This window comes from Rhynchophorus ferrugineus, unplaced genomic scaffold (assembly GCF_030347505.1).
Source record: "Rhynchophorus ferrugineus isolate W39M unplaced genomic scaffold, kcgeb_rfMv2 rfM2, whole genome shotgun sequence".
Lineage (NCBI taxonomy): Eukaryota > Metazoa > Arthropoda > Insecta > Coleoptera > Curculionidae > Rhynchophorus > Rhynchophorus ferrugineus.
In genome coordinates, this window is record NW_027472581.1 from 36,854,925 (window position 1) to 36,866,905 (window position 11,981).

Here is an 11,981-nt window from a genome sequence, read left to right on the forward strand (position 1 = left end):
GTCTGAATTTCTGTCCCATTTCAGTCTGGAATTGTTTAAGCAATTTTGCCATATCAATGATAGTTGGCTCGTTAGCTTTCTTCGGTATATGACCCATAGTTTCAAATCAGTCAGGACAAGATGATTTACTTCTGAATAATATACAACTAGGAATAATCAGATTTCAATCCCGTATTTGCGGTAATAATACAAAGTAGTGTCTTTGGACCAATGACCTTGATTACATTGGTTGATGACACTACCTTACTTGTTACAAGTAGCAACATTAAGAGAATTATAAATAATATTAGTGAATGAACTAAGAAATGATGAAAATTAAATACTTCGATGTCTAGGCATGTAGGTCTCAATACAAGAAGATAGACTACCTGTTGGTAATAAATGGTTTTAGGGTGATTCTAAGTGCGAGGAGAATGTTAAAAAGAAACTAGCAGAACATTGTGAGGCTCTAAAAATGTGGGAGTTTCTTTGAGTACAATTCGAATTATCACTCAGCAATGAATTGTTATTATATAAACAAATTGTGAAGCCAGTGTGATCCTACGTTATGCAGCTATACGGTTGCACAAAGAAATCTATTATCAATGTGATCTAAACTCTTTAAAATAAAGTACATCAAACTCTAATTAAATTTTACGTTATCGTTTAACTTATTAAGTTAACGTGAGGATCTGAAATTTTAGATCTGTACTTTAAGAATAATATTAATAGAAATTAGATATTCTATTTTCATAATTTAAAAATATATATATATATTTATTAGTTTATTATTCAACAACATGGACTTACTGCTTAAGATGGACTCTACCACACCCCTTAGCATTAGGTGTATCACTCGATCAGTGTCCAGCTTAGAAACCACCTAACAAGATGTCTGGTTTGTCGTAGGGTTGAAAACAAACAAAAATAAGTAAAGCCCCTTTTAAGACAATGCTACTAAACTTACGCAATCGAAGAACTATTCTATCTAGAATTATCATTAAGGAACTACTAAATATTAATAGCTATAAGTATTTGAAATGTCTCATTAACAAAAACTGACTGCAACTTCTCTAATTCTATTGACAACCATATCAAAAATATATTATAAATATATAATAAAAAATTGAATTCCGATACCGGGAATCGAACCCGAGCCTCCTGGGTGAAAGCCAGGTATCCTAGCCACTAGACCATATCGGATATAGCACAAGTATTGTGAGTATCAGTAGCCAGCAAGAAGTATTTTTACCTTATTACATAAACATTCTGTTTCAATTCAAGATCAGATTAACAACTTTTCACTCCCCTTTGAAGAAACTGAACCAAAAAAATGCACTGAAATAAATTAGTTTAATGCAACACGATTACAATATATTAATATTAACATAAATTATATATTTTATACTATACATAAAATATAATAATGCAATAATAAAAATAAAATAAGTATTAATAGTAAGAATGCTTTAGCTACAACATGTTACGTTTACTAATTCTTATATTAAAGAATAATATATTGTTAAACAGGGTATTTTTAGATCGGCTGAACATATTCTTGTGACAAATTTTGGTTTATAGATAAATAACTAAGATCATAATGTTAAACACTTAATATTTAACAGATTTATCTATCTTTCTTCTATCTACTCTCAAATATCAAAATAAAAACTGAAATGTTCTTACTTTTCCTAAAGATGTTATATTTTACATAACATTTGTACATAGGATTTTTCATTCGTTATTTTCTGTATAACGATATGGTCTAGTGGCTAAGATAAGAACTATTAAAGACCTAAAGTTACCGCTTCATATTAATATACTTACATACTATATATGTTTAATGTCTTGTGATTTATTCATATATTTTAAGATAATTGTAATATAACATAATAATGTTGTTTTAATAAATTATAGTACATTTGAATTTATACACAATACACTGAATTTAAAATCATACTTTTCGTTCTATAAATACTTATTATAATATATTATTATAATTTTTATTTATTTTGTAGATCTATTTTTAGTATTATTTTAAAATCTAATTTTTGGTCCTCTGGCCTATATTTTTTACTTGCAACATCCGATATGGTCTAGTGGCTAGGATACCTGGCTTTCACCCAGGAGGCTCGGGTTCGATTCCCGGTATCGGAAAACACTTTTTTTTTAATACTTGGGAGATTGTTAAATGAAGGAAAATGGCTTTATTAAGTAGCTATTCCTGATATTTCATGCAACAGTACGTCATTTAATTTGTTCTATTGTTCTCGGTAGACATCTGCAATAAGAATTTAGTTTTACATACTATACATATAATATTTTACTACACCTCGACATCACTACCACATATACCGCAAGATGTGGTGTTAAATATGAATGAATATCCTGGACTATCGTAATAAATCGATATTTCATAGCCAGTCACAATACGTCACAGCTCTCAATACTTCTTCTTTTCCTGACAAGCAATGTAACCGTGTTGTTGGAACATATCTGCATTTTCTGTAAATTTGTGTGACAGTCAACTTCCTCTCTTTTGAATTATGACCTGAAAACGCCAGGAAATAGTTCATTCATCAACATATAAGCTAATACATTCAAAACATCCCTAGCTGAATAAGACCACGAAGTTGTAAATATACATAATATTAAACATCATGTAACAGAAGAGCCACTGCCAATGTTTTATGTAGGGTGTTGTGCAAAGCAGTGTTCTTGGCCCATTGCTATATCTGTTGTATACAACTGACCTACCGACCTCAAGAAATATTACTGTTGCAACATATGCTGATGATACAGCGGTTTTATCATTAACCGAGGGTCCAATATCAGCCAGAAGAAACCTCTAACTTCATCTTAACAAATTGGAATTGTAGTTGAAAACGTGGCATATCAAAGCAAATGAGAGAAAATCTACCTATGTGACATTTACTCTTTGTAGAAGAACTTGCCCCTCAGTAAAATTGAATAATTATGAACTTCCATAAGCAGACAACGTTAAAAATCTGGAAATGCATTTTGATCGACGCTTGACATGGAAAAAATATATGGTAACAAAACGCAAACAACTTGGGCTCAAACTAATCGAAATGTATTGGCTGATAGGTCGTAAATATAAATAATCATTAGATAACAAGGTTTTGCTTTATAAGTCAAAACTTATGGTATTAAAATGTGGCGTACTACTAGCAAAGCTAACATAGCTATCCTCCAGATGTTCCAGAATTATGCGAGTCATCGTCGATGCCCCATATTACATCTCCAGCAAACTGATTCAGCGCGATATCCCCTTAGAACCTATAAGTGCTAGTGGATCCCAATGCAAGCGCCAAATAGTTAAATGTGCACGATGACAGTGAAATGCTCAAACGCAAACTACCATACGAACTGATTAATAGACACATAGAGCAAAATATAATACTTTCTAGAATAAGTTAGAATAATCTTTAAAATAAATTAGGATAGACTTTAGAGTAAGTTAGAATAGTATCTAGAATACATTTTAGATTATAAGTTTGTACAGCAGACCACTTACTGAGGCGATATTCTAAATATCAGGATAGTTGTATTGTATAACGGAAATCATATAATAGCACATATTGCCCACGGGCCGATTGTTGAAGTTCTAAGACATTAACTAAAAAGGCATCTAAGATGCCTGAAAGTTCTTTGAGAGTTTGAGCAGGATTTTTGTCGAATTACTCTTTATCTTCGAAATTTTGCTCGTCCAGAGTTGGTTTGTAATAGACATCCAAAATCTGCAGTTTCGAATCATTGAAACTATAACCGACAATTGGGATATGTCAAAACAATATAATCATAAGTTTCTATCGATTATAAAATATTGTAAAAATTGATTTTCTCTAAACTAATATTGACTGAAGGAGATATTATTTATATACACAATATTTTATGTCTTTATATAATATTAATATTCTAATATATTAGTATTAAAATATTTGGTATTCAATTGTTAACTAATAATAATATTAAAATATTTTCCCACTAAAAATATTCTCGCTTGTGGTGTTCTTTGTGGCTCTGAAGCACATAATAATATAATTATTAAAACTTTTAATATAGGAGATCGTCTTTTATATGTGACTATTCTTATGACTGTTATTTTATGTAGAGACATGTCAAAACAATCGAGTATAATAGTGAATTAATTTAATTAACATTAACATTGATAGTTCACATTTTCACCCATACATATCTCTCATAAATTTCATTCTAAATATATAAGGATGATGCCATAAGTTATATTACTAACTTCAACAAGAAAGGTATTTTTAGTTTCAATTTAAAAAAAAAATTGGCATTTCCACCTATATTTTAAAATCGCAGCGTCCGATATAAGCTAGGATACCTGGCTTTCACCCAGGAGGCTCGGGTTCGATTCCCGGTATCGGAAAATATTTTTGTCAATTTTAAAAAAGTACGTCAGTGTTTTTTCTTTTAATAATTTATACGTATATGTATTTTTTTTATAGTTACTTTAGTAATTTCAAGAAAATATCAATTGTGTCATAGGTCAACAATATTTATTGTTTCCAATAAGATTGCTATGTGTTAATTAAAATTAACTGTAGAAATGTATTTATTTATCAAAATAAATATTCAGTGGGTATTAAACTACTGAAAACATATAAACTTTACCTTAAAGTTCATCATGTGAATTTTGTGTGGTTTGTTATCGACATTTTGTGGTCATCTATATATATCGAAATACCGATATTTTTCTCTGCGGCCGGCATCACTAATGCACTCGACACATATTTTCTTCCTTTAAAACAGTAGGCACATATTTTGGTGTTGGTTCATTTCGGAGAGAATCGTTTCAAAGAACTTCCTTATAAAAATTTTAAACAAACTAACACTAGAGGCATTTCGTGGTTGCTATGGTTTAATACTTGTATTGAGTACAAAACTAATGAAAAACTGCATCCTACGGATCACCACTCTGAGAATATGTGTGATTTGCAAAAACGCCTCACTTGTTTAAAAAAAAAGAGATAGTCCAGATTATAGAAACTTCCGAGAAAGAACTCTTAGAAAAGTGTCTACCAAAATTATACAAATGAGACTTTAGAGAGCTGACGAATGCTTATAAGCTCAGAAGAATATGCAGGATTTGGAACGTATAAAATGTGGAAAGTATACGATTATCGCTTTTATTAATATTCGTTCTACCTTCGACTATAAGCACTGATTCTTATTTGATTTAGAAAGATGAACATGTTTCCTAAAAATTTATTAAAATCCTTAATGAATCTTACGATGATGCCAAGTGAGTAGTGCAACTTAATTTGTTCCATTCATTTGAAACTCGAGCTGATGTTCGCCAAGATGTTTTCGTTCGATAGCTTTTCAAGATAGCGGTCCATCCAATTATTTAAAAAGTATTTGAACAGTATAGATTCCTTAATTAAAATGATTTGCTAAAAACAACCGATAATCAATGATGCGGATGTTGATGCTTTGTGTACTCTTTATGAAGAAATTACCAAATTTAGATAAGCAATTGCTCACCTGCCATGTCCAATTTTAATGACATCCAGTTAGAAGGAGTGAATGCGTTCTAGCGCTAGGAATCAGTAATTCAGGACAAGAAAGTGGCATCTACGGTTACAATTACAACGAAAATCCCGCTCTTACGCATATTTATATTGTCAACAGTTCTGTATGGCTCGGAGATTTTTACTCTGAATAAATATAATGCTTAAGATATAACAATTAATGAACGTATTTTTAAAGATCAAATCTAAAGGCGCAGATTAAAATGTATTCAAATTACATATCTATTAAATGAAGGGGAAGGAATTCCTCAGATGTTTGTATGTTGTAGTTGATCATTAAGAGGAAAGACATGGAATAAGATCATCAAAATCTATTTCAAAATAGGAAACTGTACCTGATTTGTTGAAGTATATTTAAGATCCTGTAGCAGTAAAAACTGTTAGCTGTGATGGTGATATCTTAAACTCCACATTGCGAGGGTTGATCAGAAAAGATGTTTTACAATTATTTTGAAAAGCCTAAATATAGGCAAGATATATTTTCTAGATATAGATCTACTGCAAAAGATGAAATAATATTTTTACTTTAAGCTTAACATTTTAGTATAATATTTTATTGTAGCAGAAAATGAAGTGCAGTATTTATAACATGAGAAATATTATGTCATAAATACTGTAGCCACCCTTCATCATTTAACTTTGGTTTTTCAAGTCTTAGTTTCTAGGAAGCGTCAAACTATCACGTCATGTATCTATCATTCACACGAGTATCCAACATGGGTTTGGAACTTGGATAATAATTGGAAAGTAATTTACTGATATTGTCATTTATAAAAATATGTTTTAAATATCAAATATATATTGAAAGGGAATATTTATAAAGACTTTTTATGTTCAAAACATGAAAAATCATCCGATATGGTCTAGTGGTTAGGATACCTGGCTCTCACCCAGGAGGCTCGGGTTCGATTCCCGGTATCGAAAACCCTTTTGTTTTCACTAATTTGATTTCTCAAAATATAGATATTAATTTTGAGAATAATATTGTATGTTTTTTTTTGTTATACATTATCACAATAAATTTTAATCTATTGGCATTGCATTCCATTTTAATCCAAAATCTCAAGAACGCTAAATTTCGGTCCATTCTTAAAAGCTTAATGATCATAAATATTTTGGGGAATTTTGAAGATATTTGACAACTTGTCCCACCAGCTTCAATCCAAAATGAGGTTTATAGACTGATTTGAATACACAATCCGACGCATCAGACAGCTTTTTATCTCTTCTTGACTAGGACGAAATGAGAACAAAAATCTGCGCCTAGTTTAATATCAACATTTCATTTTTGCAGACTGAGATTGGCATTATTTTCAATGACATTTATGAAATGAATTGATAATGTATTAAAGGTTATATATTATTGGAATAATTGGTTTCAGTCTTCATAAGACTTTAATTGATAAAATGTAGTTCTCTACCACCCTCACAAATATTTTTCAACATTATAATATATCCGATATGGTCTAGTGGCTAGGATACCTGGCTTTCACCGAGGAGGCTCGGGTTCGATTCCCGGTATCTCGGAATCACCTTTTCTTCTAAAATTAATATTTTTAACAGTTTATGCTAGATTGATAGAAGTAATTTTACACTATTTAGTTTAACTATAGTTGATTATTGTTAATATATTACTACTAGTATTTTTCTTGATAGTAATTTATTCCATTGTATTATATATCCATCAATTTTTCATGAAATAAAAATAAGACAATCTTTATTACTGAATTATAAGGCAGACACTGTAAAACTTCTTATATAACTCATTATATTATTTACGTTTTGACGCTATATGATATCATTACATTTCTGCTATTAATATTACAGCTACAAGTATAAAAAAATATAATTTAGTCTTATAATCTAACTTAATACAATATATCTCTAATAATGATAAGTTTTCAACCCGAAAACAAAGCTAGAAGTATCCGATATGGTCTAGTGGCTAGGATACCTGGCTCTCACCCAGGAGGCTCGGGTTCGATTCCCGGTATCGGAATAACTTATTTTTCATTAAAATATAAAATTGCTTCATTTTAAATGCACTATTGAATAAAGTTACCGCTAGTTATTATTACTTTGAAGGTGTTTCATGTTGAGATCATAGTAAATTTTATAACAGATATTTTATAATCCACTTAGTATTCCTCTGTACTTTTTAATTTAATGTAATTATAGGAGCAGTTGACTCATCCATATAAATAAATTTTACATTAATTATATAAGATATTTAATATATTTTTCATTGTTTATTTGAATGGCTTTGCTTAATTGAGTATTTGCGATTTGATCTGACTTAACTGATATTAGTATATTGCAGTATAAATTAAACATATTATATATATTATATCTTTAATTATAAACAATTAACATATAGTCTGTTTAAATAATAGTTCTAAAATTACTTAGCATATCCGATATGGTCTAGTGGCTAGGATACCTGGCTTTCACCCAGGAGGCTCGGGTTCGATTCCCGGTATCGGAATTAGCTTTTTTGTATTAAATGAATTGTTTTGTGCTTATCATTAAACTGAATAATTTGAACGATAATCAGTCAGTTTTATTCTACATAATAACATTTCTGGATGAATTAGTTTCTAACATATTTAAAAGCCTCTGAGTTATTGAATTATGGAGTAAATTCTAGAGGAAAAATATATAAAACTATCTGTGGCACCTTATTTTAAAATTTTTAGTGTTAGTTATCCTATAATAATCAAGAAATAAAATTATTATAGACATCTATGGTTAATTGGACCGTTGTAAATGTATTGTTACGTTATTCGATTATTGTATTGTTCCTTGATTCAATGCAAAATTATGTGTATGTATGGCATTCAGGAATATATAGCATTCAAGTTTTTGTTTTAGTAATATACATATTTAAATATTCATACCTATTCCTATTTATTTTCTCTACAATTATTTGCAATTTATATTCATAATGTATCAGTCGAAGATAGACTCTTTAAATCTAAAAAGGGTAACGTATCTCTCAAATTTGCAAAACAACATAATTCCATCACTGTAGAACTTTGGGTCTATAATGTGTGCAGTCTATCAATGTCGTGAAGAAACACAAGACCTTTCCTATCACATATTTGCGATATTTTCCTAAATCATCTGTTTCAACGCCATCAATCATTGATACTAGAGAGTCTGTTTAAACAGCTCATGATGAAAAATTCGTTTTAAATGTCATCTAATGCTTCCATCCATTAGATTCAATGTGAACTATACTATCGCTCGGTTTTTTTTATTTCAATAACAATTCACAAATGAGTAGTCGGTTTTATGGAAATATTTTAAAATCATTTTATGATCGATTTTTATTTCCGCATCGATATTGCTTGATGAAATATTTGGGTCAACATTGATATTTTTTAGAATTTCATCATTCGTTCATTTTTCAACTATTTACCATCTAGAACGATGTTCATATTTAGAGCACATTTTTTAACATAAAATTTCCTAGACGTTAGAAAGCAAACCAATTTTGATACTGGTTTCTCCTTAAGCACTCATCGCCATAACACCAAATAATTTTCGATGACCCTGTGCGATACTTTTCCCTTTTTAGAAGTCTTAGTCTATTTTGAAAGCTTAATCACTTTTGATCGAGAACACAAATAATGATCATTCAATCATTCTCTATTATTTCATGTTATAAATATTGTTATAGATATGGTTTTTTGCCAATATTATATTTTTAATTTATATATTACTTAATTTATATGTAATAAATATTAAATTTAGCAGAAATTACTATTAATATTTCGTAATACTAACTTTGCTAGTTTTGTAACACTTTTTTTTGTACTTATATATAGAACAAATCAAAACTTCATTAGGAACTGATAGTGAAACTAAAAGTGTCTTTTTCTCTGAGTTAAAATATAGTTAAATAAAGTCTTATAACGAATAAAATAATACTTAAGGTAATTATTATAGAAAGAATAGTATACTAATATAGTATATAGTATATATTAATATAGCATATGAAGAGAGTTATACTTTAGTCATTCTGAAGCCCTTTTAATAGTAATAAAAGAAAACCTATGGTATTCTACTTCGTGTGTGATTGTGATTCATAAATTTATTATTTTTCAAACTATCAAAGACAGAGTCATATTTCTTTATCGTTTATGGCACAAAGTTTACTTTATTATATCAAATAATTTATGGCATAATAATAACTTATGTTTTCTCTATAAACCGAAAGAAAAAAAAGTGAAATATCCACCGCGAATAACTTTAATTTTTTCTTCGTCTACTTCACTGTAAGGCATTTGCTTAATCTCAGCTATAAAAAGTGCACGTATAAAACAGTGCTTGAACCGAAGGGTATAAATTTTACGATGATGTTATTCGGTAGGTTTGATGACAGGTTCGCCTTCAAAGCACCAATAAAGTCGGCCGTAAAAGACTTTACTGATGTAAATAAGTGTTAGCTTAAATTACTTAAGGAGGTGTTTTATTAACGATAAAAGTTCGGCGATTATAGACAAGTAGCGGTATGGATGTTTGATGTGTATTGTACAACTTAGACACTTTGTCAGTCGAGTCGCCGGCTTTTTAAGTAATAAACGAGAATATTTATGCGTATTTAACTGCTATAGAGGCGAAATGTATCATATTAATTTAATATCATGTGTACTACAATATACAATAGGGCGTTATTTATAAAGGGTCATTTAATAAGTTCTTTGTCCACTAAGAGATGCTATAAGGTCGAGAATAATGTGTTTTTAAGAAAGTCTTCGGTATCTTATTAAGCAGTTTAAGTAAAATTTGCTTAAAGTTCCATATTACAAGAATGTGTGGGCGCAATAGATGTTAAATTCGCACTAAAAAACACACTTAAAAACTAAAAAAACCTAAAATAATATAAAAAGGAAATGTGGATCGTTTCATTGTAATAGAAGGGTTGTACTACTATGACTGTGAATCAAGAAAAAAGGTTAAGAAGAGAGGTGAATCCAGTAGTTGAACCCGAACTAATCCGAAATAAAGTGAGGTTTAGGCATCGATTTTTCTTGGGATGCCAGAAGAATTTTGTTCCAAGATATCTAATAGGTTTTCAACTAGTTAGGTTTTACTACTAGTAGTACTAGTTTCTATTCGCTAGGACTGCGCATGCGCTCTTGTTCTAATCTAACCTGACAGTTTTCAAAACTCGCGTCCTTTTCTACCACGCCTTTCGTACCACAGTCTTAGTTGTGGTTAGATGTCATTTTTAGGTTAATTTTATATTAACATTTTGTCGATGTAATATAATTATTTCATAGGCAAAATTAGCAGCAGATAATGCGAAAATAAGTGTATAAGGTATGAATTATTAGTAGAATATTATCATTTTATAACACAAAAATAATTTTGTAGTTTGTTATGGAACAAAGGATTTTACATTTTTAGATTAATTTTCTATTTATATTTTTTGTTGAGGTCAAATAATTATTTCATACACAAAATTAGCGACAGATAATACGAAAATATTGGTATAAGGTATGAATTATTAGTAAAATATTATCATTTTACACACAACACACTAATTTTGTAGATTGTTATAATACAAAATTAACATAAAAATGACATCTAACCTTAACTAAGACTGTGGTAGAAAAGGACGCGAGTTGTGAAAACTATCACACTAGATCAGACAAGTGCGCATGTGCAGTCCTAGCCAATAGAAACTTGTATAGGAATGAATGGAGAGGTCTTTTACTGTCGTCTCTTTCCATCATTCAGTAATCTTTTGGTTTAGACGTGCCACCATAGACGGGCCAAGCTTCGTCAACAGGTAAACCCAGCGCCGATTCCTTTTGTCACTAGTATTTTCTATATTTTATATCGTCAGTAAATAACGGTCACATAATGTAAACACCATTGTTTCATTTCATTTTACCTCCATTCACTGAGCCATATACAAACCCTAAAGTTTGTTATTAACTATTTTGAACTTGTAATTATGTGTATGTATCATAGTTATCAATATCTATTGGTAAAAAGGCAGAAGAAGTATCAGTGTAAAAAACTACCAATAAATCTAAGCTAACACTTAAATTCGTGGTTTTTGATACTTCTTTACATGAAATACAGTATATGGAGACACTACTCATGGAAGATTCAAAATTCCAATTTCGATTTTGGTTACTTTTGTTGGTTGATTTTAATAAATTCCATTAAATTGAAAAAAAAACTATTAAATTCGAAGGTTTTAACACTTCTCTATATGAAATAACAATTTTACATTTATTACTATTAAGTTATTCATTACATGGAGACGCTAATCATGGAAGGCTCAAACATGCAGTTCCGATATTCGTTAGTTTTGCCATTTAATTTGAAAACATTTGATATTTATTATTTTAATATATATTGATATTTTTGATAATTATTATTCTTATTATATGGAGATAA

The 11,981-nt window shown here is 29.7% G+C and overlaps 5 non-coding genes across 5 annotated transcripts; 4 read left to right on the top strand and 1 right to left on the bottom strand.

Annotated features, from left to right (window-relative positions):
- Window positions 1-1,110: 1,110 nt before the first annotated feature.
- TRNAE-UUC (transfer RNA glutamic acid (anticodon UUC)) lies at window positions 1,111-1,182 on the bottom strand. Its single transcript has one exon. It is a non-coding gene; the product is annotated as a tRNA-Glu (tRNA).
- An 882-nt stretch (window positions 1,183-2,064) lies between these two features.
- TRNAE-UUC (transfer RNA glutamic acid (anticodon UUC)) lies at window positions 2,065-2,136 on the top strand. Its single transcript has one exon. It is a non-coding gene; the product is annotated as a tRNA-Glu (tRNA).
- Window positions 2,137-6,413: 4,277 nt separating this feature from the next.
- On the top strand, window positions 6,414-6,485 carry TRNAE-CUC (transfer RNA glutamic acid (anticodon CUC)). The gene has a single exon. It is a non-coding gene; the product is annotated as a tRNA-Glu (tRNA).
- A 1,003-nt stretch (window positions 6,486-7,488) lies between these two features.
- TRNAE-CUC (transfer RNA glutamic acid (anticodon CUC)) lies at window positions 7,489-7,560 on the top strand. The gene has a single exon. It is a non-coding gene; the product is annotated as a tRNA-Glu (tRNA).
- A 414-nt stretch (window positions 7,561-7,974) lies between these two features.
- On the top strand, window positions 7,975-8,046 carry TRNAE-UUC (transfer RNA glutamic acid (anticodon UUC)). Its single transcript has one exon. It is a non-coding gene; the product is annotated as a tRNA-Glu (tRNA).
- The last annotated feature ends 3,935 nt before the right edge of the window (window positions 8,047-11,981 follow it).